The sequence below is a fragment of the Leptidea sinapis genome, chromosome 10 (genome assembly GCF_905404315.1).
Source record: "Leptidea sinapis chromosome 10, ilLepSina1.1, whole genome shotgun sequence".
Lineage (NCBI taxonomy): Eukaryota > Metazoa > Arthropoda > Insecta > Lepidoptera > Pieridae > Leptidea > Leptidea sinapis.
In genome coordinates, this window is record NC_066274.1 from 9,677,825 (window position 1) to 9,683,903 (window position 6,079).

Consider the following 6,079-nt stretch of genomic DNA (forward strand, 5'->3'; position numbering starts at 1 on the left):
TACGGCAACTATAAGTTGCTTGTGTGTGTGGCATCATTCAAAATTTGAAACATACGCTTCGTGTTATTTTACATTAAAATTAATAAAATATAAAATACTTACTGATGATATGTGATCCCAGTGTCTTTTTTATTTCTTGTAATATTTATTATTAAAGAAAGTTGTACTACGCAACCCGTCATTTTAATTTAAATTATTAGCAAAATTTAACAGAACATGTGGCACGTCAACGTCACACCTTGTTCGCGACTGGCTCGAGTACGCCCACTTGGGCGTAGTATTAGTTGCCGCAATTTACGACTACGCCTGCAGCTGCGGTATAAATTATCTATGGTCTATGGTTGGCATCAACTTCAAATTTTTTTACAAGGGAATATTATAATCTCAAATATTTCGGTACACTATTTTAATATACATGCTTAAAGCCATTAGATCATTTATACGTCTAGATAAACTATGACAGCTGTGAAAACGTCGAAAAACTAACCTCTATTTTGAGAAATTCACGACAAAGCGTCATACAAATCGCGAGCGTCAGACGTAGCTTGTCACGCACACTAAACTAATATTCCTGATCTGTTCCTGATCGGTTGTCTTACAGCAAGAGAATCTATCTAGACGCAAAAATTGTCTAAGGTAGGAACCTCAAAATTAGATACCAATAATAATTAAGAGTAATAAGCCATCACTCATAAATGACTGAGTCAAAGTCATTCAAACATTACTTTTATCTTGTGATACATGGATTAAGTTTTGCTTTGTAGTTTCTTTATCTACTTGATCCGAATTTTATAATTTGCAATTCTTATTTCAAATGCCTTTCGGTTACGAATGCAGAGCTAAACTTGTAAAGCAAGTCCCTATCGCTCCAACGACATCTCGAGGGCCAGTAAGTGGGAATGCCGTAAGTCCAGGACCACAGTATGAGTCACCTCAAATTTTTTGTAAGTCTTTCAGATATATTACGTTATTTTTAGTACGCATTATATGACTTTTGTACATACCGATAGTTTCCTACTTATGGAATAACTTGCCATTAAAATTATTATATTTCTCGATGGTAAAAGTCGGTAGTGAGTAAGACTTAGTTAATTTTTGCGTGTAGATAGATCCTGTTGCTGTTAGGCAATGCATGACAACCAGTGTGCATGACAGCTACCTCTTACACTAGCGATTTGTTAGTCACGCACACTAAAAGTGAAAAAGCGTTGCTGCAATTAAAGGTTAACCACTGTTAGCCTTATTCAAAATGTTCACAGCTGTGACTTATAAGTTACTTATCTAATTAGAAAAAGTAAGAAGACGAAAAATATGTTCATCTGATAGTATGTGATAGAGCCCCCCTAAAATGCAGTGCCACCCAGGATTATTGAAAAACTCAAATTCTTCACAATACTCCGACCAACTTTCAAAAGCCTTTGCTAACACCAAAGGCTCCCGTCTTAGACATTTCTGGACACAGCAAAAAAGGTACATTATTTAAAATATGCCAAGTTATTTTGTTTTGATATTTACTCTCTTATAAAAATAGTTTAAAAACTAATAATATTAAATTTTATGTATGCTGAAATGGATTTGGATAAAAAAGCCGCTTGTTGGTAATTGATACGAATTTTGAATTAAATGCGTCGATTTGGAAATGCAAAAACAAATCTGAAAAATTGAATCGGGAATCATGTAGAATGATATCCTCAATGTTACTATTTAAGTGCAGTGAAAAACTTTGAACAATTAATAGTGTTTAAAGAGAAATCATTCATGGCTGAAAGAATTTACTTTTATTTAAAGCGATAGTAAACTAACTTTTATCATTATTATAAAGTGTATTAACAGAAAAATTACCAAATAATATTAATGTCTGTCAGAAGAACTTTGAATCTAGATTTAGTGGAGTCGAAAAATATTAAGCAATATTGAAATAAATAGAAGAAAACGGAATAGAAAACTTCAAAAACGCAAAATCAAAACATAGAATACTGAATTAGCAGAAGAACCCCGACATGTTGAGGCAAAAACAGAAAAATGGACTAAGATAATAATCAAGTTGGACGTCAATAGAAGATAGTAAAGTGGGTGCTGGGCTAACACTGATCCGAAAGTTACATAATTCAGAGAATTTCTATTTATAATAAGCTGGTAACCTGATGATCACAATTCTTTAAATTTACCTGTGAATTTGTAAAATATTGAAATGTATAACCGAAATGAGAGAACCTGAAGTCCTGAGATACAGGCTATATCTTAGTAAAGGCTCCAGCCTCTTGCACCTATGTATTTCCTAAGAGTACTCATATTGTAATAAAACATTATGCATTTGTGTTGAAAAAATGGTTTAATAATGTTATTATTAATTACCTAGCAATATTGAAACAAATTGTCTTTATTTATCTTATAAAAGGACAATAATTCTATTCCTATTAAGTCTGTTATAATTGTGAAGTTATTGGTTTATTAGTTAAATAGTTTTTTTTTTACAATAAGTACAGGTTGCCGAATCTCCAGAGATGCTCATTTGTCTTTCTCGTTCTTGTCTCTTGATCTCATCTTACCATCAAGTCTTCCTTGGCCTCTTTTCTTTGTGATTTTCTCGGTTTCATTGCTTAAGAGAATCATCTCTAGCCTTTTAGCTTCGCTCGTGACTTGCTCTTTGTCATTTTTACTTTCGGCATCAGTGGCATTTGTTAATGAGATGTTTTGCCATTAATTTCTCGATTACATAAATAAAAATGTATTTATATTTACACCATTCTTTCAGGTAGATTTAGAATAACGCACGGCGTGGTATCACCGAGGTATGATCCCGTAGACAATACTAAGACTCCGGGCCTCGGGCCGGAAAAACTCAACTCTCGTATAAAACACCACCCTCATACACAATAAAACCAAGAGCTAAGCCTAAATATGAACCATGGGATCAATGGACCCCGCCACCAAATATGTACCTGCCACCGATACCACAAAAGTAAGCGATTGAACTTAAACAGCCTCAATAATATATGCTGAAAATTCTAATAATTTATGCTCAAATTTCGACCTTCTGGCGCCTACTATTTAATTCTATAAATCATACTGTTTCAAATGATAGGCAAATTTTTCAATTTTGCACTTTGATGCAGAAGTACTAAAGGCAAAAGATTTGGCAAGAAATCTGTAAGCTAACACTGTTTACAAAATACAGACCAAGTATTTTGATAATGTCCTTTACTCAAGAGATTTACAATTTGAATAAAATGACTATAAAAAATTAAATTAACTAATGAACTTATAGAATTTTGTATAAATCAGTATACGATTTTGAAAATGACATCTTTGTTTGATTTGATTCAAAAAATCTCTGTTCTATACAGAAAACCACCGGCATATACACTTGGTTATGCATCCAGAAATCTGAAGGCTCAAGATTTTCCAGGGCCAACCAAACTTTAACTATGTTCGTAAATCAAAACCAGCATTTTCGTTTGGTGCACCTTTTAGGACCACAAAACAACCAAAACAACCAGCACCTAATGCTTATTGCGAGAAGAAGGTTAGTATTCATTCGATTTACTTTATATGGTATATTTATTTTATATAGATAGTAAATGTTAATAATAGATTTAATTAATATTATTATTGGAATAATTATTTTATTTATTGGGATTTTAATTGGTGTAGCTTTTTTAACTTTATTAGAACGAAAAATTTTAGGTTATATTCAAATTCGAAAAGGTCCTAATAAATTAGGTTTTTTAGGAATTATACAGCCTTTTTCAGATGGTATTAAGTTATTTAGAAAAGAGCAAGTTTATTCAAATTTTTCTCCCAAAAGCTTTTCCTTCTTTTTTTACAGTGATAGTCTTTTCTTATATATTATTTTTAATGGCACCAATACAATCACACTGTTTGTATATTTAGAGACATTTCATTAAAATAAAAGCAAAGCAAACAATATTAGTTTATATCATCTACTTTATTACTGTTCCAAAAATTACAGATCAATAGTTTAATAAGTATAGATAGTAATGATTCCTTAAAAAAAATGCTCAGAAAGCCACACCTCACATATTGATAATTAACCAGGTTAAAAGTCCTGGAGGATAAATTTGGGGCTTTTGAAAAGCAGGGAAGAGAGTGTAATATCGAGATTACAAATGTACTTGAAGGAGCGGGGTGTAAATTCACTTATATTTTTCGGAGACTGATGAATAAATTTTAACAAAAAACCACCTGTTTAGGGTATAGGCTTTTTATTTATTTAGGGTTTAGACTATTTTTAATATAGTGACTTTGCGTGTGCTATATACATTACAGTCTGCATCCGAAAGTAAATAGGTAATATGCCAGTAGGCGGCTCCTTTGTACAGGATGCCGGCTAGATTATGGGTACCACAACGGCGCCTATATCTGCCGTGAAGCAGTAATGTGTAAACATTACTATGTTTCGGTCTTAAGGGCGCCGTAGCTAGTGAAATTACTGGGAAAATGAGACTTAACATCTTATGTGTCAAGGTGAAGAGCGCAATTGTAGTGACGCTCAGAATTTCTGGGTTTTTCAAGAATCCTGAGCGGTACTGCATTGTAATGGGCAGGGCGTATCAATTACCATCAGCGGAACGTCCTGCTCGTCACGTCCCTTATTTTCATTAAAAAAAAGCGAACATCGTTCTACTTATAAGTAATAAAAATAATTTTATTTTACAGTTTATGTATATAAAACGGACAACACCAGCTCCTTCGTTAGGTATTCGTCACTCTCCGTACCTGGGTAAACAAGAGGAATATCTCATGGACTCAAAACTAAACATCGCCGTTAGTGGCAGCAACTAAACATTATATATTATATTTATGTCTTCAACGTATTCTTAGATTTATATTTACAGATTAATAAAATAATGATAGTGACAAATTTTCAGATTTTTACTTAGATTTCAGATTTGATAGTTGATATTTCTCCTCCTCCTTATGTCGTTTTCCTCATTGCTATTTTCCGGACGATCGCTATCTATTTGTTACGGTCTTCGGCAATGGGTATAGCTTCGTGGGCGTTTTTATTGGTGGCGTCAAAGATCTGCTCGCTCCAACGCATCGAACTTCTGCCTCTTGGTTGCTTGCCTTGTACTTTCCCTATTACCAAAATAATTTATAGGTTGTCGCTTTTCTTTCTGGCGATTTGAAAAAGTCAAAGATCCTATGGAGTCAGATGATCGATTGTCTCGCGTTGACCCCTACTTCAAGCAGGACAGAATAATTTGTGCGCAGACCAGAGTTGAAGATACAGCCACTAATATAATATTATACTGTAACTAAATCCACCCACACACCACTGTGGTTCAATCTGATAAAATAAGGAAAAATGTATCGTAAAGTGAATAAAATATGTACTTGTATACTCTGGTTAATATATGACTGTATTATAAGCATTACCTAATTAGTTATGGCTAAAATAATATGCCGATGTACCTGGTATTACTGGACGCGATGGTCTGCAGCTGGTCCCCCGCTAGTCCTTTAGAAACTCCTGGTGGTAAGCTGCGTGCTACTTCCTTCGAGGTGTGTAGAAAAAAGGGTTTTAGCGATACGTTACACTGAGCACTTATCGATTAGCTACTTGACCAGTGATGACGTCTTCAGAAGGACTTGCGTAATTATATTAAGATTATATATATACGTATGTGACGATTAGCGTAAGAACAAAATGCTCAGTGACAATTTTGGTTATATTATTAGGCGGCGAAATAGACAACTGCCATTATGTTAACCTCACAGATGACAACGCGTCTGTTGTCTATGGTATTTTTTCTCTACAGGAATCGGCGTCCATAAATTATCCAATATTTAAAGAACCAGATACTTAAAAATTTCATTTAGGATGACATCTTCGACGATGTTATATTTGCGAAAACTGAAGATGGATAATAATAAGAATTACATATTCGTTCTCGGTTATTCAAATCAAACATAGCATTAGAACAAAGTTTGAACTAATGCGAAGTCTCCAAACAAACACGCTTAAATCCGAGTCTGCTGCAACTCAAACACGTCCCAGTAAAATGGTCAGTTCTCCGTCCAACGATATTGGTTTTTGATTATGGAGTTTACT

The 6,079-nt window shown here is 33.9% G+C and overlaps 1 pseudogene; it reads left to right on the forward strand.

The window, feature by feature from the left end:
- Positions 1-731: 731 nt before the first annotated feature.
- Positions 732-4,885, forward strand: LOC126966645 (outer dense fiber protein 3-like protein 2; annotated as a pseudogene).
- The last annotated feature ends 1,194 nt before the right edge of the window (positions 4,886-6,079 follow it).